At 46.8% G+C, this 22,794-nt stretch overlaps 1 long non-coding RNA gene across 1 annotated transcript; it reads right to left on the bottom strand.

Annotated features, from left to right (window-relative positions):
• Nucleotides 1–1,274: 1,274 nt before the first annotated feature.
• On the bottom strand, nt 1,275–21,143 carry LOC137525774 (uncharacterized). The gene is made up of 4 exons (XR_011023008.1): nt 20,827–21,143; nt 16,974–17,067; nt 3,259–3,482; nt 1,275–1,354 (listed from the first exon to the last, which is right to left on the bottom strand). It is a non-coding gene; the product is annotated as an uncharacterized lncRNA (long non-coding RNA).
• Between the last annotated feature and the right edge of the window lie 1,651 nt (nt 21,144–22,794).

Raw genomic sequence — 22,794 nt, 5'->3', positions numbered from 1 at the left:
GCCGGGGACCGGGACGGACCTGCGGTAAACTGCTGAAGGCAGAGCTGCGGCGAGGGACGTCCTGGGAGCTTGGAGCTGGAGGAAGCCCCCGGTAAGTAGCACTCATTTTCTTAACCTTCTGCCGACCGTGTCACGCCGGTGGGCGTGGCCGCGGCGGTAGCCCCAGGACCACCTAACGCCGATTGGTGTAAAGTCCTGGGGCTCTGTTTTGCAGATCGCGCGCATGTTGCCCGTGCATCTCCTGCTTGGGGGGCGGAGCTCCACCCCGCCTTTAGTCTCCGAGCGGCTATTGCCGCTCGGGAGACTGTTAGACGGCGTGATCACCATCTATTTACATGGTGCAGCACTGCGAATTTAAAGGAACAGGGTGTGTTTTTTTGGTTTTTTTTTTTTTTAAAAGCCAACCATAATATTTATTAAAAAAAAAAAAAAAAAAAACATGGGGGAGTGATCAGACCCCACCAACAGAGAGCTTTGTTGGTGGGGAGAAAAAGGGAGGGGGGGTCACTTGTGTGCTGTGTTGCGCGGCCCTGCAGCTTAGCCTTAAAGCTGCAGTGGCCTATTTTACTAAAAATGGCCTGGTCACTAGGGGCTTTAGCACTGCAGTCCTCAAGTGGTTAAATATCCCCTGATGACTTCTTTAAAAACGTAAATCTATGTACAGATAAAAGGAGTGATAATTAGGAGACCTGTTAGGTATTTCCTATTTGTGTGGCCTATAGGTTTTTATAATTAATATTTTAAAAGTCTAATGAGTGCAGGATGTCTGTACCCCAATGTTCGCCTGAGATCTTACATAAAAGAATGAAGAGAATTCAAGGCCAAAATGTATAAAAAAAACAAATGAAATACTTGCCTAAGGAGAGGGAAGCCTCTGCATCCTAAGCTGATGGGGGCCGGGACTCTTCTAGCATAAGCAAGGCCACACCTGCACAGAAACATGGAGCTGCTTGTGCATGAGCGGCTTTGGCTTATTAGACAGGCGTGGCCACACTTATACCTCAAGAAGAGCGCAGCCCTGATCAGATTACTGACACGCCCTTGCCAGAGAACTTAGGAGGGTCTGTGCTCGGCCCCCAGAGGGAAGGATTAGGATCCAGAGGCTTCCCTCTTCTTAGGTAAGTATGTGATTTTGTACCCGAGATTCGGCTCAGGTATACTTTAAATCTTACATCCACAGGGGAAGGTAAACTTTGTTGGGTACTTGTCCTTTACATTTGCTCTTTGCACGGTTTCCCTGATTAAAGCAAATAATGTCACAGATCCTACCTGTGTGCAGTAGATGATCCGCTCCAGTATGGTAGAGAAGTTTGGTCAGTGATCAGGTGTGTGCTGTCAACACTGCGTCATTATTCTATATGTAAAAGACAGAGTGCAGAAAGAAGAAGGTCAGTTAGCCACTGCTACTTGCTCTAAAGAGATTCCTGAGATAGTCCAACTTCCTACCTAAAGGTGCCCATTAACCCTACAATATATTTTCTCGGATGTGATCAGATTTTTAAGATGGAATTGTACAGAAAACCACCCAGTATGTGGTGAAAATCAACATAAGACAATTCTATGATTAATTGGTATACAGAATTTTGTCGATCTGAATGTTTGATTTTTACAAACGTATCTGAAGAAAGAAAGCTCCCTAATAAACCAGTTTATGGGAACAATCAATAATTACCTTCCGATTACTTACGATCCCAGCAAATTGAATGATCACATCTAATGAAAATATTGTACCGTTAATGGGCACCTTTAGAGGACACAAACAGGAAGTGGCAATATCTGAGGAATGGGATCTGACAGAGACAAAGTAAAGGTAAGTAGCTAATCATGCTACAGAGGAGAACATACAAATATTTTTTATGTAAAGTAAACCTAAAGCTTAAAAAAAAAGTCTCATACTTACCTCAGTAGGGGGAAGCGCCTGGATCCTGATGTTTATGACCCCTTTGCTGCCAGCTACCTCTTACTCTGCATGGCCACACTCCCCTCAGTGTACGAGCGGGGCCACATTATGTGGGCACATGGACGGCCATGCCTGTGCAGCAGCACAAACCTGCGTATGCACAAAGATAAAAGCTGTGCATAAGTGGATCCGTGATACTGTATAGGCGCCGGAAGTACTGTGAGCCTGTGCCTATGTACACGCCTACAGGCACCTACGTACATGGAGGAAAGAACAGGCGAAAGGCTGGAGCAGAGGGCCTTTGGAAGATCAGGAAAACCTTAGTACCATCTACAGCCTTCTCCCTACTGAAGTATCAAATTTGCGTTTTTTTATGTGACTTCAGGTTTATTAAAGAGAACCCGAGTTGGGTTCTAAGAACGCTAATTGCACGCAGAGGCTGGGTCTGCATATACTGCCCAGCCTCAGTTGCTATACTGCTCCCCCCTGGGCCCCCTCTGTGCTCTGCTTGCCGCCCATAAATCATACGCCGAGCTTTCGACACGCAGCCGGCTGTTTACCTTTGCATCTGTCGCTCTCGCCGCTCCCTCGCCTCCTCCATAGCGCCGGTCCCTTCCCTCCAAAGCTATGGAGGAAGCAGGGGAGCGGCGAGAGTGACAGATGCATTGGTAAACAGCCGGCTGGGACATGCTGCGTGTCAACCGCTCGGCGTATGATTTATGGGGGGCAAGCAGAGCGCAGGAGCGCCTGTGGGGGAATCAGTATAACAGAGGCTGGGCAGTATATGCAGACCAAGCCTCTGTGTGCAATTAGTGTTCTTAGAACCAAACCTCGGGTTCTCTTTAAAAAAAAAAAAAAAAAAAAAAAGACACCAAGAGTTCAGGACAGTATTTAGAAACAGCTATTGCCCCTTTTACAGTCTATTTCCTCGTGCTGGTCTGCTGATAACAATGAAGCACTGAACCTCTTCCAGACAGTTTTGACATTGTTGGGTTCCATTCAGGTCACTAACAAAACAAAAGTAGGAGCACTGTGTTACACCATTTAGGATCACATCAGTCAGGCTCTTACAGGACCTCAACTCGCAAAACACTTACACTGGTCCTGGGTAATCTTTTGGGGGGGATGCACATCCACCACTCGTTACAAATTCCAGCACTTCTCGTTGGTTTTGCATGGGCAGGGCATATATCCTAGTGAGAAGATCTCCCACAGCAGGACTCCAAAGGACCAGTTAAGAGATTGGAAGTCTTAACTATACTTTTATGGCCCAAAGACTAATATTATGTAAAGGAAACCCGGCCTATTTTTTCCTTGCTTAAAGTGTAGCCCAGGAGAGATATAAATATATAACATACCTAGGCAGAGGAAAGCCTCTGGATGGTCCATGGATGGTGCAGAGGCTTCTTGTTTCTTCCTCAACCCTACGGTTGTCTCAAACGGACCCTCTCCGACAAGGGCTTTGGGAATACGATCTCGTAGCCACGCTCCCCACCAATGTCACATGCCATTCCAAAGTCACCTATTTCAGCCACGTCCACTGCTGGTGTGAGTCAGAAGGCAGTTTAGGGCCGCGATATCCCTAGTGGACAACAAACCCAGGTAAGTGCACTATGTAAGGACTTTCAATCAGTTTATCTGACGTAACTGTATAGCTATACACTTAAAGAGACACTGAAGCGGATTTTTTTTTATAATGATTTGTATGTGTAGTACAGCTAAGAAATAAAACATTAGGAACAAAGATATGAGTCTAATATCATTTCCAGTACAGAAAGAGTTAAGAAACTTCAGTTATCTATACAAAAAAGCCACTGAGCTCCATGACTTTCAAAGTCGCAGAGAGCTCCTCTTCTGAATGTTATCTTAAGTGTCAGCCACTCTATTTTCTTTTTCTCTGCCAGAGGGCAGGTCAAAAGTTTGCTGGGCTGCTCTGTAAAATCATTTAGAATGCTGAGTAGTGTATTAACTGCAAATATTAGAGAATGATGCAATGTTATAAAAACACTATATAACTGAAAATACAAATATGAGAATATTTTCTTTGCTTAGTAATTATCCATACGACACAACCAATTCATTATATCATAATTTTTTTCCGCTTCAGTGTCTCTAAGAGGCCTGGCCGAATCTGGGGGCTAAGGCCGTATACCTTATGCTTTAAAGAAAACCTGAACTGAAAATTAAAAGTCAAAATAAACATGCTCAAGTCATACTTACCTCCCGTGTAGTCTACTTATCAATCTCTTTCTCCTTTCCTGCATCCTGTTTGTCCACTGTGATCAATGAAATTCTCTGTCCTCCATTTTGAAAATGGCTATTACTCCATAACAGCTTTCTGGTCAGCACACAGTTAAACTGTAACATCGCCCACTTGAGCCATGGGGAAACATGGACACATCAGTTGTCCTCTCAACTATAACTGACAGCAACTGATATATTTCAGTTCTGACAAAATGTTGTCAGAACTGGAAGGGATCATTGTCAGAAGTAAATGGTGAGCTTCTGAGAGGTACTGATGGCAAGGTAACTATGTAATGTTCATTTGAAGTTACCTCATGTGTTTATTTTAAATAATTTTAGTCAGTACAGGTTTCCTTTAAGTACCGAGGTCTGCAAGATGGTTAATGTCGGTCTGTATATGCCTTGTTTTGTATTGTCTTGGTCAGAGCCAGATTTACCATAAGACACTGTAGGCACGTGCCTACAAGTATCTATCGATGGAAAGGTGGCCCACTCCCCTCCATGAGTGCCTCCCTCCTTCCCTATGCAGAATCCTGATAAGTATAAATGAGCTTACTCACCCTATTCTCGGCATTCCTCTGATGAGCTCCGTTTGGTCAGGGGCACCTCTATCTACTTAATTCTGAGGTTCCTTTAGCTACCTAATGCTTGGGGGCATCTCTAGCTACTTAATATTTAGGGTACTTATGGCTACCTAATTCCAAGGGGCACCTGTAGCTAAGTATGATGGGCAAGGGAAGTAAGGGAGAAGTGACAGGTGGGCCAGCCAGCACACTTGCAGGGGTTTGAGGTACATGAGGAGCAGTCTAAGGTGCCAGGACATCTGTGCCTATAAGGCTTCTGTGAGGTAAATCTGGGCCTGAACTTGGTGTGATATAAAAACTTTGATGTCTGGCTTACCTATTACTACCCTTTTTCTGTACACTTTTAAATACTAAATAATCCCAATTGATCATCTTTAACCAAGTGAGATTTATTTAGTATTTAGCGCCAACTTTCCCCCACATCTTTGACCTTTTAATTGAACCCCTGGTAGAAGCACTTCACTCAAACCCAAATATCACAGGCAGTGAAAGCACCCCTCATGCACATTCATAACATGTAGTAGGCTGATTATGTCATACCTCCCAACGGTCCCTTTTTCAGGAGGGACACCGGGCCGGTTCTAGACTTTTTGCTGCCCGAGGCAAACTTGTGAGGATGTGCCTCCACCCAGATTTGGAATGATCGCACAGCGCCAGACAATTTACTCCGCTTCATATAATGTTCTCACATGACATGCTGCAGCTCAACACAATAGCACACTGGTTGGCTAGGAGTCTGTGACATACAAACTGGTCACCCTCAGCCACTCCATTCCTCCTCAGGAAGGTACACACAGTACAAAAATGCTGCCTCTGCAATCTCTGCGCCTCATGCAATTGTTTCACCTTGCTTCATGAGAGAACCGGCCCTGATGGACAGTCCCTCTTCGGGAACTAAATCCGTCTGTCCCCCTTTCTTCCTCTTTTAGGACTCATATACAGATCTAAGTATAGGTATTTTTCTACTGAAAATATGTTTAATATACTCTATGGGCTTGATTCACTAAACCGTGCTAACGCATAGCATGGCCGGGCTGAGTTAGCACGGTTTAGTGAATCAAGCCCTATATGTTATATATCATGTAAATGGATAGATTACTTCGTTTTAAATATTAAAATGAAGGAGAACTAATAACAGAGAGGACCAGTATGGTCTGCTTACCGCACTGCAATGCACCATCTATGGGATGCTCACAGTGCACAGTGCAGCGGAAGTGTTACAAGTATAATGCGTTATAATGGGTTGCAATTAGTAATGCATGCATTACCGCTAAGTGCGCGTGTTACCAGGTACAGTGAAGCATACTTTCCATTGATTGTGTGCTTCGCTGTATGTGACGCAATGCACACATAATGTGCTGTGCTTTTTCCTTCCATTGCATTGTGTTCTTGTTATACAGGGAATGCAGCGTCCCACTGTGAACCTAGTTATGGGCATGAAACAGTGTCCAAACTCACCCATTCCACAAACATATCTATAGTGTTTTCAGATATCAAAATGCCTGGTTGTGAGGCCTGAAAATCACTGCAAAATGCACAATGGAAATACAAGTGCATACAAGCACAAGGCTTCAGCGTCATATATGTTACATATGCAAACACTATGCCTCTGTAGAAGATGTTAAACAGTGATATGCATAGTAAACAAACAATGGCTGCTTAGGTCATACCGGAACAGGGAAAAAAAAAAAAAAAAAGGATGTAGGCCTAGTGCACACCAGAGCGGTTCTGCTGCGGTTTGCGATCCGCTTGCAGGTGCGGATCCGCTAGGGTAATGTATTTCAATGGGCTGGTGCACACCAGAGCGGGAGGCGTTTTGCAGAAACGCATACTCCCGGGCTGCTGCAGATTTTGGATTGCGGATGCGTTTCTGCCTCAATGTTAAGTATAGGAAAAACGCAAACCGCTCTGAAAAACGGCACTTCAGAGCAGTTTGCCAGGCGTTTTCTGTTACAGTAGCTGTTCAGTAACAGCTTTACTGTAACAATACATGAAATCTACTACACCAAAAACGCTTCACAAAACCGCAAAATGCTAGCTGAAATGCTACAGAAAAAGAAGAAAAAGCGTTTCAAAATCTGCTAGCATTTTGCAGATCTGCTAGCGGTTTTTGGTGTGCACCAGGCCGTTGTGCCTGCTATGCAGGGCTGTGGAGTCGGTACAAAAATCCACCGACTCCTCGACTCCGACTCCTCTAATTTGCATATTACAATCTTATTGATTGAAAGTATGGAACATGAAATTCATCTCTTAACTGCCAACGCTTAGGAATTTTAAAATAAGACAACTGAAGTGAGAAGGATATGGAGACTGCCATATTTATTCCCTTTAGTCATAGACTAAAACTAGTCCTTGGTAAGAGTACTTGTAAAAGGTACAGGCCGGAACAAAGAACATCTATCAGGCCCTAGGCAATGTAACTGTGGGTACATGTAAGAGTGATGTGCAGAAACTCTGCAGGGGAATAAGGAGATTCTTCCTCTATTACACATGCTTCATGCACAATGTGAACCTCGTTTATGGGTGATAGATAACACCTCTGTGTTCAATGTGCACAACATTCTCAGTGGATTCCCTGCAGCTATGTGGAGAGTGCATATGTAGAGTATAGTACTACTGTGTAACAAAATAAACCTGAGACAGATGAAATTAAAGTTTTATACATACAGTGGGTTGCAAAAGTATTCGGCCCCCTTGAAGTTTTCCACATTTTGTCATATTACTGCCACAAACATGAATCCATTTTATTGGAATTCCACATGAAAGACCAACACAAAGTGGTGTACACATGAGAAGTGGAACGAAAATTATACATGATTCCAAACATTTTTTACAAATAAATAACTGCAAAGTGGTGTGTGCATAATTATTCGGCCCCCTTTGATCTGAGTGCAGTCAGTTGCCTATAGACATTTCCTGATGAGTGCTAATGACTAAATAGAGTGCACCTGTGTGTGTGTAATCTAATGTCAGTACAAATACAGCTGCTCTGTGAGGGCCTCAGAGGTTGTCTAAGAGAATATTGGGAGCAACAACACAGTGAAGTCCAAAGAACGCACAAGACAGGTCAGGGTTCAAGTTATTGAGAAATTTAAAGCAGGCTTAGGCTACAAAAAGATTTCCAAAGCCTTGAACATCCCACAGAGCACTGTTCAAGCGATCATTCAGAAATGGAAGGAGTATGGCACAACTGTAAACCTACCAAGACAAAGCCATCCACCTAAACTCACAGGCCGAACAAGGAGAGCGCTGATCAGAAATGCAGTCAAGAGTCCCATGGTGACTCTGCACGAGCTGCAGAGATCTACAGCTCAGGTGGTCGACTCTGTCCATAGGACAACTATTAGTCATGCACTGTACAAAGTTGGCCTTTATGGAAGAGTGGGAAGAAGAAAGGCATTGTTAACAGAAAGCATAAGAAGTCCCGTTTGCAGTTTGCCACAAGCCATGTGGGGGACACAGCAACCATGTAGAAGAAGGTGCTCTGGTCAGATGAGACCAAAATGGAACTTTTTGGCCAAAATGCAAAACGCTATGTGTGGCGGAAAACTAACACTGAGCATCATTCTGAACACACCATCCCCACTGTCAAATATGGTGGTGGCAGCATCATGCTCCCCCCGAGCATCTCTTCAGCAGGGACAGAGAAGCTGGGCAGAGTTGATGGGAAGATGGATGGAGCCAAATACAGGGCAAACTTGGAAGAAAACCTCTTGGAGACTGCAAAAGACATGAGACTGTGGTGGAGGTTCACCTTCCAGCAGGGCAATGACCCTAAACATAAAGCCAGGGCAACAATGGAATGGTTTAAAACAAAACATATCTATGCGTTAGAATGGCCCAGTCAAAGTCCAGATCTAAATCCAATCGAGAATCTGTGGCAAGATCTGAAAACTGGTGTTCACAAACGCTGTCCATCTAATCTGACTGAGTTGGAGCTGTTTTGCTAAGAAGAATGGGCAAGGATTTCAGTCTCTGGATGTGCAAAGCTGAGAGAGACATAATCCTAAAAGACTGGCAGCTGTAATTGCAGCAAAAGGTGGTTCTACAAAGTATTGACTCAGGGGGGCGAATAATTATGCACACCCCCACTTTGCAGTTATTTATTTGTAAAAAAATGTTTGGAATCATGTATGATTTTCGTTCCACTTCTCACGTGTACACCACTTCGCATTGGTCTTTGACGTGGAATTCCTATAAAATTGATGCATGTTTGTGGCAGTAATGTGACAAAATGTGGAAAACCTCAAGGGGGCCGAATACTTTTGCAACCCACTGTACCTGGGGCTTCCTCCAGCCCCCTTCAGGCTAATCAGTCCCTCGCTGTCCTCCTCCGCCACCTGGATCTTCTGCTATGAGTCCAGGTACTTGAGCCAGCCTGTCTCCGCCGCGAGCATACTACACCTGTGCAGGTACAGAATGCTCCTGGCTGTGGAAGCGGCATGCGGCTGGACTGCCCTGACTGGCTGAATTACCAGGACTCATAGCAGAAGATTCAGGTGGTGGAGGTGGACAGCGAGGGACTGATTAGCCTGAAGGAAGCGGAAAGAAGCCCCAGGTACGTATAAAACTTCTTTTCATCCTTCTCAGGTACCATTTAATTCGTAGTCACCAAACCAAATTTTAACAACATATCAAATTATTTAATTTCATGAGCAAAGAGTACATTTGCATAAATCAGGATCAACACAGAATTATTTCCATCTCATTGACCATCTCTATTAGTGACACGGCTACACATCAGGCTTTATACTTACAACATAGATGTTATTTCGTATATATAAAAGATTCCTGTGTACACATCATATATACAGTCACAATAAGATGTGTATATCTGACTTTAAAAATACGGGGACTGCTTTATTGAAGCAGCACAAGTAACTAATTTTGATTGGTTTATTTCATTTTTGTGGATTATTCACAGCTATCACTGTATGTATAAATTATTTATGATGACTATTATCTGAGAAATAGAAAATAATCATATTTTCTATTTTAATTACAGTTTAAATTCATTAGGAGTCGGAGTATTTTTTCCCGACTCCAGGCACCCAAAATGACTCCGACTCCACAGGTGTGTAGGTGGGTGTGTGTGTGGGTGTGTATGTATGTGTGTGCGTGTGCCGCGTGGCGTGGTGGCAGCCCCAGGACCGCCTAACGCCGATTGGCATAAGGTCCTTGGGTCTCGCATTGCAGGAGATCGTGTACACATCTCCTGCTTAGTAGGTGGCGCTCCGCCTTCAGTCTCCCAGTGACGATCGCAGCTTGGAGACTGTTAGATGGCGCCATCTAATTACCTTGTACAGCGCTGCAATCTACAGCAGCTCTGTACTGGGGACAGCTGTGTGACACTGCTGTCCCCTCCAGGGGATCAGAGGTGATCGGCGATCACAGTGATTGGCTGGCGGGGGAGGAGGGAAATTACAAAATAAATACAATAAGAAAAACAAACACTGTGGGAGCGATCAGACCCCACCAACAGAGAGCTCTGGGGAAAAAGGAAGGGGGAGGGGGTTAGAGAAAATCACTTGTGTGTTGAATTGTGCAGCGAGGCCTTAAAACTGCAGGACGGAGACCACACAGGGGCACTGAGGCGGTGTGTCATCCCTGGCTTGAGTAGCATACATACACACTCGCCAAGAATGCTGTGGAGCCGCAAACTGGGCACAGGATAAAGTGACTCCCGCAAGTGTCACCGCGTTGGATGGGGCGCAACAATACAGAGGCAAACGCGGGAGAAACAGATTACTTCTGAGGTCATGAGTAAATCTGCAAACATTGTCCGCATGCGGATTCGCATAGCCAATACAAGTGGATGGGCCTGTTTCCACTTTTCCGTATTGCTGAGCGTTTTTGTGTGCCACGAAAATCTGCACGGCAGATCCGTCAGAATTCGCACCCCGCTATGCGAATCGCATGCAATGCATTTAATAGGGAAAGTGCCGGCTGCTTACCTGGTAGCAGTGTTCCGGCGAGTCCTCCAGGACGGCCCTCCTGAGACTGTGTAAGTCTCCCCTCCCAAATCGGAAACACCTGACAAGAATCAAAAGCAATTAGTATAAATTCCACCCCCTCACAACCTCCTCCAGTTTAAAGAAGAGAAAAGAATCCACGAACCACTATCATACTTAAATAATATATATATAATAGGGCCGGGAACCTAGACGGCCGTCCTGGAGGACTCGCCGGAACACTGCTACCAGGTAAGCAGCCGGCACTTCCTCCCTACGTCCTCCAGGACGGCCCTCCTGAGATCTAGCGAGAAATTTACCTTAGGGTGGGATAACGGCCTGAAGAACCTTGCGTCCAAAAGCTTGGTCCTGACTAGAAAGGAGCTCCACTCTATAATGCTTGATGAAGGTCGAGTGGCTGGACCATGTCGCGGCTCGACATATCTGCTCTAGAGAAGCTCCCGACCTCTCCGCCCAAGATGCTGAAAGGGATCTGGTAGAGTGTGCTGTAATGTGGTCAGGCACCTGTAACTGCGCCTCTGAATAGGCAAGGGATATTAGCTGTCTAATCCACCTAGACACTGTCATTTTGGATACATGAGACCCCCTCTTAGTACCCCCAAAAGCTATAAAAAGATTAGTGGAAACTCTCCACTCTCTGGTTCTTTCTAAATAAGTCAGAACCGCTCTCCTGACGTCCAGAGTGCTCAACCTCCTTTCCTTATCATTCTGTGGACTAGTCAAAAAGGAAGGCAGTACAATATCCTGGGTTCTATGAAAGGATGTGGATACCTTGGGTAAATAAGAGGGATCTAGTCTGAAAACAATCTTATCAGCATGAATTATCATGTAAGGGTCCTTTATTGATAAAGCCTGTATATCCCCTATCCTGCGAGCTGAGGTAATGGCCACTAAAAAAACAACTGAGTGTAAGAAACTTCAAAGGGACCGAATCCAAAGGTTCAAATTTGTCTGATGTTAGGAAATCCAATACCAACGACAGGTCCCAAGGAGGAACAAGCTTCTGGGGAACTGGCTGTGACCGTTCAACTGACCTCAGAAAATTTTTAACATAAACGTCGGCAGATAGCCGTTTAGACAAAAAATCAGAAAGAGCTGACACCTGAGCTCTAAGAGTACTGACGGTCAAGCCTAACTTTACTCCCTGCTGTAAAAATTCTAGAACAGAAGAAATGTTGTCTGACCTGGATACATTCTTCTGTTTCCAGGCCGAGAATGTGTACCAAACTTTATTATATTTTTTCCTAGTGGCTGGCTTTCTACAGGCTAATGTCTTAACCACCTCCTTAGAAAACCCCTGCACTGTCAACATCTGCTCCTCAGGATCCAAGCAGTTAGATTCAAAAATTCTGGATTCGGATGGAGATTGCCGCCCTGTACTAGCAGATCCGCTCTGTTCTGAAGATGCCAAGGTCCCTGAAACACTAGGGACTGCAGTAGCGGGAACCAAGCCCTCCTTGGCCACCAAGGGGCTATTAGTATCACCTCTGCTTCTTCTGTTTGAATTTTCCTGAGGACCCTCGGTATTAACTTGAATGGAGGGAATGCGTAGAGCAACCCCTCTGGCCAAGGAATCGACAGGGCGTCCAATCTGCTCATTGAAGCAGAAGGATCCAGGGTACAAAAATCCTCCACCTTTGCGTTCTCTGGATTTGCGAACAAATCGAGAACTGGAACCCCCCAGCGTTTTGTAATCTCCAGAAAAGTTTCTGGATTGAGTTCCCACTCCGACTCCTCTACTAGCTGTCTGCTTAGAGAGTCTGCTCATCTGTTGTGAACTCCCCGAATGTGGACTGCTGACAGGGATTTCAGATTGGCCTCTGACCATGCCATGATGAGAGATGTCAGATGCTGGAGGTCTGGTACCCTCGTGCCCCCCTGCTTCCTGACATAACAAACTGAGACGAAATTGTCCGAGAATACCAGTACCTCTGAGTTTGAGATTATCGGGAGAAGGGCCTGTAAGGCCAGCAGAATCGCCCTGAGCTCCCTGTAATTCGAAGATCTCCGAGAGATCTGCTGGTCCCATGTCCCCTGGACCTGGTGGCCCAGGCAGTGGGCCCCCCAGCCCCAGGCACTGGCGTCCGTGTATAATCTTAACGGAATTTCCTGAACCCACTTGCGGCCCTGATTCAGGTTGGATCGCTGACACCACCAGTGAAGGGCTACCACCACTTCCTCCGGTACTAATACTCTCGTATCCAGAGAACGGTGATCTCTGTCCCAAGTCGCCAATACCCAATTCTGGAGACTCCGAGAATGGGCCTGTGCCCACTCTACCGCCGGAATGGCTGAAGACATCAGCCCCAAGCATGATACCAACTTCCGCAGGGATACCAGAGGATCCTCTCTGATCCCCTGCACCTCTGACACTAATCTGTCTATCTTCTGGTCTGGCAGGAAGACACGTCTGATCGTCGTGTCCCACCTGAGACCTAAAAAAATCAGACTCTGAACCGGGATCAAGTGAGACTTCTCCGAGCTCACGATCCATCCTAATCTGTTCAAAAGTTGAAGAGAAAAACCTAGCACACCTTGCAAGGCTTCTCGAGTCTCGGCCATAAACAGAAAGTCGTCTAAGTAGGGGAGAACCCTTACATTGTGGAGATGCAGAAAAGATATTACCTCCGCCACAACCTTCGTAAAGATTCTCGGGGCCGACGAGATTCCGAACGGCAGAGCCTGATATTGAAAATGGCATATCGACTCCCCTGCCTGAACTGCAAACCTTAAATACTTCTGAAAAAGAGGGTGGATTGGAATGTGGAGGTAAGCATCCTCCAGATCCACCGATGCTAGAAAAGCCCCCGGAGACATGAGGTTGCGAACGGAGGCAATGCTCTCCATCCTGAACTTCTTCTCCACAATGTAAGGGTTCAAAGGTTTCAAATTCAAGATCATTCGAAACCCTCCCGAGTGCTTCTGAATCAGAAACACTCTTGAGTAAAAGCCCCTTCCCTGTTCCGACACTGGAACCGGACAAATAACTTTCTTCTGAAGAAGCGAGGAAACCGAGTCCATTAAAGCCCCCGCCTTGATCTGATCTCTGGGGAATGATGTGACCGTAAAGCGGGAGGGAGGAGGAGATCTGAACTCTATCTTGTATCCCTGTTGGATTAAGTTCAGGATAAATTCGTTCTTCGTCACTTCTCGCCAAGCTGGCGCAAAGTAGCGAAGTCTTCCTCCCACCGGAATCTGCCCGTCATTTAGAGGGCTTCGCAGCAGCAGAGGCTGGCTGAGATCTATTGAAGAGGAAAGGTCTACCTCTGCCTGCATTGTAGGACCACCTCTTATTCTGTTTCTGCCCTCTACCCTGCTGCTCCTGCCTGAAAAAGGGCTTTTTATTCTGAAAGGGCTGTTTCCCTTTCTTTTTCTTTTCAGGAAACTTCCTGGATTTATTGGATGATCTCTCCAATACCGAGTCTAAATCCTTTCCAAACAAAAGGTTACCCTGGAATGACATCCCACAAAGCTTCTGCTTGGAAGTAACATCTCCTTCCCATGTATTTAGCCAAACGGCTCGCCGAGCCGAATTGATCAGTGCCGCCGTCTTAGCAGCGGCCCTGAGAGACTCAGTAGCCGCATCTGCCAAGAAAGCAATGGACTTAATTATTACAGGTAAGCTTTCTAAGATCCTTGCATGAGGAGTACCCTCCTCTAGACGACTCTGAAGCCCCCGAATCCACTTATCAAGATTGCGGGCTACACAAACTGAGGAAATGGCTGGTTTAAAAGAAAAGGATGTTGAATCCCATGCTCTCTTGAGAAGGGCTTCTGCCTTTCTATCCATAGGATCTTTTAAGGCCCCCATATCCTCAAAGGACAGATCTGTATCCTTAGAGCATTGAGAGAGAGGAGCGTCCAATCTAGGGCATTTGAACAATGCATCATGCTCCTCTATATTGAAAGGGAATCGGCGTTTGAACGATCTTGGGACAAACAGCCTCCCCTCCGGATCTTTCCACTGGGCGGCAATAACACTCTTGATAGCCCTGTGGACAGGGAACACTCGGCCTCCCCGATCCTCTAAACCTCTATAAATATCATCCTGAGGAGTAGAAGCTGATCTAGGCTCTTCAATCTGCTCAGAATCATAAACTGCTTTCAGCAGTTCTGAAGTATCCTCTGCGTTGAACAGGTATCTTGGTACCCTCGCCTCCCCCTGATTCTCTGAAGCATCTGACTCCGGTAGTTCACCCTCATCAGATTCCTCAGAGACATCCCCCGGGGATAAAGGTGAGGATTCATCCCCCCCATGAGAAGCCCCCCATTCCCCCTGGGGGATACCCGGCAATACCGGAGAAGGTGCCGGCTGGTCAATGGGAGAAGTACCCGTCTGCGGAATCTGAGCCTGAGAAGTAATTACTACAGGCTGAGCCGGCTGAGCCATGGGCACCGGTGGCAAGGCTGGAGATGAATGCGGCAAGGGGACCATCTGCAGTGGACAAGGAGGTAGAGCTGCTCTAAACGCTGAAAAGGTAGTTGCTAGCTCCTGTTTCATAGATTTCATTAAATCTAATAAAGCAACAGTAGTGCTCTCGGGCCTAGGTGCATGAGACTTTGATTTATTGTAACATTCTGGACACAAAGTCTTAGAAGACCCCTCAGGTAGCCTGCCACCACATTTAGTACACTTATTGGTCTTGCCAGGATACTTCTGTGGTTTCTGAAAATAAATAGAAAGGAACAACCCACCAGGGATCCTTAGCTACTGAGTATGCATATAAACTTTACAACAAGTTAATATAGCTCTAACACCTTACCGGCTGCTGTGCTGTCTCCCCAGTGACAGCCGAAGGTGTTTGCTGTGTCTCTGGAGCGGGCTCTGATGGCTGCTGCATGGCCCCTGCAGAGATCCACTGCCTCCGTGCAGTGTGTACGCGTGCTGGGTGGACTGCTGCGTGTACAACGCGGATGATGGAGCTTGCCTTCCGCGTGACAGCCTCCGGGAAGACGGAAGTGAAATGCCGACAGGCGCCGCCGAAGACCGCCCCTCTTCAACTCACGCGGCCAAACTTCCGCCTGACGCAATACGCGTCACTTCCGCCTCCAGCCCTCGCATCCCAGATGCGGACGAGGAATTCTGCGTCCACCCAGCCGCTTTAGCGAGGCGCAGAGCGGTGGGAAATGGCACAAACCCTCCGGCTTCTACCACCCCACTAGTGGATCCAGGTATGGCTGCCTTCACTCCACACGTCAGGTCGCGCCCAGCACAGACCCAAACCGCTCTCCCTCCAGAAAAACTTCTTCCTAAGCCTGGTCAATCCAAGTAGGTGCCATCAGGCTCCCCTACCACCAGGAACAACTCCATAGGTGCTTCCGTGGAAAGTCTGGGAAACAAACAAAAAACTGGAGGAGGTTGTGAGGGGGTGGAATTTATACTAATTGCTTTTGATTCTTGTCAGGTGTTTCCGATTTGGGAGGGGAGACTTACACAGTCTCAGGAGGGCCGTCCTGGAGGACGTAGGGAGGAATCGAATGCGTTTTTGGCATGCATTTTTCCCCGCGATTCCGCATAGGAAGCAATGTTTATTTACACAGACAGTGACATGGTTAAAATCGCATGTACCCTAACCTATGCGGAATTGCGGCAAAATACGCATGCGGAATCGCACACGCATGCGATTTCGTCAGCTGTGATTTTCCGGCATTTCCGCACCGCAATAGTGGAAACGGGCCCTGGAAGTTTGGCTCATATATCATCAAGCCTTGTGTCATGATGTTATACAGCTGAGTACTTTGCATTCCTGGAGTGAGGTAGAAAGCAAACAGCAGCAGATGCTGTGACCAAGTGGCATTTATACTCTTGTACACTAACGCTGGGCATAGACGGTTCGTTTCCTCCTTATCAATCGAGCCGCGTGATGGGTGCCATCCACCCAATCACGTTAGCAGAATTTCCCTATGAGGTTTTCTGCTGGGTCCCCTAAACAAGGTGCTACTGCTCAGAGGGGAGCGCAGACCTGGACTTCAAGAGAGTCCTGGGCAACGGAGGAGAGCTGGAGTAGGACATGAGAAACCTCTGCAGGATGTATAGACTTCCCTCTGCATAGGGAATTTAGGTCACAATCCCATCAATGCAGCAAAGATGGAGGCCCGAGCATTTGCAGCAATATTTACAATATGAATAAAATGAGTACAGAGGATTTGTTCTCCCAATAACAATGATCGCCAAGTTTTGCAAATCAGGCCCACAGTGCCTGAAAAGAAACAAAAACAAACAAACATCCAATGAGTAGCGGCAGTGGGCAGAAAGCAGTGCACTATACTTACCAAGCGATCCCTCACCAAGCGCCATGGTCAAGGTGTCGAAGGTCACCACTGCGCTGGGACTGGTCACCACAGGCTCTTCTTTCTTCATCCAGACCTGGGCAAATGATAGGTGGAGGTGAGCTCAAAAAGCAGTTAATGTCCATGCTAAAGCCTGGCACACACATGCAATTTTGATTGGCCAATTTTACTACTTCCGTGTAGCATAAGAGCTTACCTGCACAACCTGTTCATACAATCCACAATCTGTTGACCCTCCTACTACATGGAGGTGTTAAAATTGCAAAATTGCATGTGTGTATGCACCCTAAGTTGCAGTGGATGAGGTGGGGGCTGCAGAAGCTTTGCCGACTCAGGCTGCTGGTGTGTCGGTATGCCCTAGATAGTTGGCTTCTCCTAAATGTCATAACATAACCATATTGCATCACAGTGAGTATAACAACTGGTGCGCTCAACCACCTTACAGTTGCCACGTGCCTCGATCGATCCGGCAGCTCCCATGATCAACAACGGAAACAAAAGAAAATGATTGGCACTGTCACCCTGTTTTTTTGATAACATATTGTGACATCACGCTGGCTCCATGTTGCTCATGCACATTCGCAAAAGAACTTTCAGTCTATGAAACAGCCGATTATCAGCTGATTTCGGGGACATGAGCATTTGCCCTAAATTTTGCGCTGCCCTGCCTGGAAACCACACTAGAAGCCGTCTAAATGACTGCACCATTCTCTGTACGGAGTGCAGAATTCTGCGGATGGACTGCACCTTTCTGCGTACGCGCTGCCCCATTCTCTGTACGGACTGCACCTTTACTTCAGTGCCACAGCAAGCAATAGAGCACTCTGTACATAGATTGCTGCACTCCAAACAAGGAATGGTGCAGTGCTTTATGCAGCTTCCAATGTGGTTTGCTGGCATGGCAGCGCAACATTATACGGCAAATGCGCATGATTATCAGCTGTTTCAGACACAGCAAGTTCTATTGCACGAGTAACGTGGCGCTAGGGTGATGACGCAATATGGTTAAGGAGACGCTAACAATTTTCTAGGACATACCAAGGAAGTAAGCTGAAGGGCAAAGGGCTTGGACATTGGGGCCAGTGTGCAGACACAGGGACATAATTACAGCACTAGCAGCATTCAAGAGGGCAGCAGCAGTGACATACTGAGGGGCAGACCAGTGTTTCAATGCCTTGCTTTGGCTAACAAGATGATGGCTGCAGCAGCTTTACTCTAATGATAATCAATGCTTCCGAAAAGGGGGCGGTAATGCCTAGAAATGGGTGTGGAGCTGCCTACTAGGCAGCAATAGAGAAGGGAGAAGCAGCCACATTCTAAGGGCCCCTTTCCACTTGTGCGGTGCGGAATAGCCGGAAAGTCACCGAGGATGAAATCGCATGCGGGTGCAATTTTGCATGCGTTTTTTCCTGCGATTTTGCATAGGGTAGTATGTATGCAATTTTACCCATGTCACTGCCTGTGTAAATTTCCTATGTGAAATCGCGGGAAAAACCGCATTCCAAAACCGCATGCGATTTCCCTATTAAATACATTGTATGCGATTCGCATAGCGGTGTGCGGGGAGCTAATTCTGATGGCTCTGCTGTGCAGATTTTCCCCGCACACAAACACATTCAGGAAAACTGACAAGTGGAAACAGGTCCATCCACTTGTATTGGGTATGCGAATCCTCATGCGGACAACGCATATGGATTCGCGATAGTGGAAACGGGCCCTAAGGGGTGGGCCAGAGTACTCTAAACAGTTGGGCCCTGTGTATATCACAATAAAGTAGAGGGAGGGGAAAAGTAACGAAAGATGACCACTAACGATCCAATTTCTAGTGATAAATCGTTAGAGCAATCAGAAAATTCTGATCGGAAGAAAAATCGTTCACTACACCATCAACAAACCAATCTTTGCTTCCTATCACAACCAACAAGAAAAGCCAAATTTTGATTTGACAAAAATCCAATCGGACGCCTTTTATAATCGTTTGTGCCTATCAATAGAGATTATTTACAACCAACCTGATCAGAGTTTCTGATCAACCCAATCAGAATTTCTGATCGCTCGATTGATTTTTCGCTACAAATTGGACAGTTAGTGGCCACTGTAAGGGTGCATACACACACATTCAAAATTGACTGGCAAATCACAAGCCACTTTAACCATCCCCACGTAACATGAGGGCCCACAGACTTTGAATGCTAAATGATTATGCAATTAAGCTCAGAGTCACATACCACATGGCAGTGTAATAAAAATTGGCCAATCAAAATTGTAGTGTGAATAGGCATGTGCACGCCACTAAATACATAACTGAATGCTGCACGTACAGCAGTATATACAGCCCCCATCCACTAGCATGGCATACAGCAGTATATACAGCCCCCATCCACTAGCATGGCATACAGCAGTATATACAGCCCCCATCCACTAGCATGGCATACAGCAGTATATACAGCCCCCATCCACTAGCATGGCATACAGCAGTATATACAGCCCCCATCCACTAGCATGGCATACAGCAGTATATACAGCCCCCATCCACTAGCATGGCATACAGCAGTATATACAGCCCCCATCCACTAGCATGGCATACAGCAGTATATACAGCCCCCATCCACTAGCATGGCATACAGCAGTATATACAGCCCCCATCCACTAGCATGGCATACAGCAGTATATACAGCCCCCATCCACTAGCATGGCATACAGCAGTATATACAGCCCCCATCCACTAGCATGGCATACAGCAGTATATACAGCCCCCATCCACTAGCATGGCATACAGCAGTATATACAGCCCCCATCCACTAGCATGGCATACAGCACTATATACAGCCCCCATCCACTAGCATGGCATACGACAGTATATACAGCCCCCATCCACTAGCATGGCATACAGCACTATATACAGCCCCCATCCACTAGCATGGCATACAGCACTATATACAGCCCCCATCCACTAGCATGGCATACAGCAGTATATACAGCCCCCATCCACTAGCATGGCATACAGCACTATATACAGCCCCCATCCACTAGCATGGCATACAGCAGTATATACAGCCCCCATCCACTAGCATGGCATACAGCAGTATATACAGCCCCCATCCACTAGCATGGCATACAGCAGTATATACAGCCCCCATCCACTAGCATGGCATACAGCAGTATATACAGCCCCCATCCACTAGCATGGCATACAGCAGTATATACAGCCCTCATCCACTAGCATGGCATACAGCAGTATATACAGCCCTCATCCACTAGCATGGCATACAGCAGTATATACAGCCCCTATCCACTAGCATGGCATACAGCAGTATATACAGCCCCCATCCACTAACATGGCATACAGCAGTATATACAGCCCCCATCCACTAGCATGGCATACAGCACTATATACAGCCCCCATCCACTAGCATGGCATACAGCAGTATATACAGCCCCCATCCACTAGCATGGCATACAGCAGTATATACAGCCCCCATCCACTAGCATGGCATGCAGCAGTATATACAGCCCCCATCCACTAGCATGGCATGCAGCAGTATATACAGCCCCCATCCACTAGCATGGCATGCAGCAGTATATACAGCCCCCATCCACTAGCATGGCATGCAGCAGTATATACAGCCCCCATCCACTAGCATGGCATACAGCAGTATATACAGCCCCCATCCACTAGCATGGCATACAGCAGTATATACAGCTCCCATCCACTAGCATGGCATGCAGCAGTATATACAGCCCCCATCCACTAGCATGTCACAGCAATAGCAGATAGATGGGCAGTGGTGATGTCACTGCAGGTGCCATCCTCAGCGGTACACGTGAGGCCCACCTGCACACCTACGTCACAATAGCTGCTATGACGTCATCCTGGCACGCATCCTCCTCGGCTCGCAGACACAGCGGCGACAGCGGCGGAGACAGACGTGCGACCTCTCTCTCCGTATCCCCGATAGCCAAGAGCTCTCAGAGCCGACATTCTCCGGCAGCAACTCCAGGAACAAGCAGTCATAGAGCGCGGCTGTCCTGATGGTGAGGACGGCTAGATCCCGGAGCTCCCCCTAGCGGCCGGTAATAGAAATTACACCGTGAATGTAATATAGATGCCATAGAAATAGATTTCTAAGAGCAGAAATCAGTTAATGAAGTTTTGACGCTCATCCTGGGCTGATGAATTACTTAAAAAAAAAAAAAAAAACACGGATGTAAATTCCTTTTGGTAGCAATAATACGTTATCAGGGTCTTTTCCAGGGCCAGACTATCCTGAGCAGCTGGACATTGCCCAAAATGTTCCCCTCTGTGCTGCTGCCAAGCCCCACCTCCAAATTGAAAAGCATTCCAGGACCCCCTTTTGGCCGAGATAAACCCCTCCCCAAGGGTCGTTAAGCTCCGCCTTCTCAGTAATTATGCGTGTGTGCAGCAGGCTTGCGAACCTGGAGAAGTTAGTTAAAGGGAACCTTAAATGGGAACTGAAGTGAGAAGAATATGCAGGCTGCCATATTTATTTCATTTTAAACAATACACATTGCCTGGCAGCCCTGCTGATCTATTTGGCTGCTGAAGTGTCTGAATCACACCAGAAAGAAGCATGCAGCTAATCTTGCCAGATCTGACAATAATGTCAGAAACACCTGATCTGCTGCATGCTTGTTCAGGGTCTATGGCTAAAAGTATTAGAGGCAGAGGATCAGAGAGAAGCCAGGCAATGTGCATTTTTAAAAGGAAACAAATATGTCAGCCTCCATATCCCTCTCGCTTTGGTTGCCCTTTAACTCAAATGAAGGAGAAAAAAAAAGGAAGAAGGATTTTCAGTAACCTGGGACTTATACCAGCCCACTGCAGTCACCTGCACTCTTGACATCCTAAAACAATGCTCCTGTCCCCTGCAGCGGCTAAGTTTCATCACCGAGCCACTGCGCCTGCACGGCCCTAGACACACGCATTCTCGCTCACGTCGCCAACCTTGATTTCTCTTACTGTGCATGCACAGGACAGCAATTTAAGCGAGAGCGAAGGATGCGCGCAGCCAGGGCCGGGCAGGTGCAGTAGCTTGGCAACTGGCCTGTCACCGAAAACGAAACTTAGCTGCAGCAGGGGACTGGAGCATTGCTCCAGCATGTTGAGAGCACAGGGCGGCTGCAGGGGGCTGGTAGAAGCCCCAGGTAAGTGACACTATTTTGAGATAAGATCCCCTTCAAAGCGGAACTGAAAGCTGGAAAAAAAATCACGGTACTTATCCGTTAGCCGGGCGCATCCGGCAGGTGGCGCTGTTGTAGCGAATTTCATTCATGCTTAGTTAACGTAGTGCTGTGTGAATGGAAGCGCCGCAGGTGGCGCTAATTACATTGATACGGCACATAACAATAACGGTGTTAATGGGAACTAATATGTATTTCAAGTGGCCGGAACTGTTACTTAATGCAATTAAAATGAAGGCGGCGGCAATGTAACAGATGAAGCCGCCGCCTTCGTCTGTTCTTCGTCTTCTTCTCCCCCTTTGCCCTCCTCTGGCTTCTATACAATGCTGGCAGCTGGCGTGTCCCCCCAGAGTCGTTCGTCGCAAGAAAACAAACAGGATTCCCTTCCGCGACGAACGACTCTGGGGGGAGACGCATGTCCCCGCAGGCTGCCAGCATTGTATAGAAGCCAGAGGAGGGCAAAGTGGGAGAAGAAGACGAAGAACAGACGAAGGCGGCGGCTTCATCTGTTAAATTGCTGCCGCCTTCATTTTAATTGCATTAAGTAACAGTTCCGGCCACTTGAAATACATATTAGTTCCCATTAACACTGTTATTGTTA

The sequence above is a fragment of the Hyperolius riggenbachi genome, chromosome 7 (genome assembly GCF_040937935.1).
Source record: "Hyperolius riggenbachi isolate aHypRig1 chromosome 7, aHypRig1.pri, whole genome shotgun sequence".
Classification (NCBI taxonomy): Eukaryota; Metazoa; Chordata; class Amphibia; order Anura; family Hyperoliidae; genus Hyperolius; species Hyperolius riggenbachi.
The sequence above is the reverse complement of the archived record's forward strand: the minus strand, read 5'-3'. Positions and strand labels throughout refer to the sequence as shown.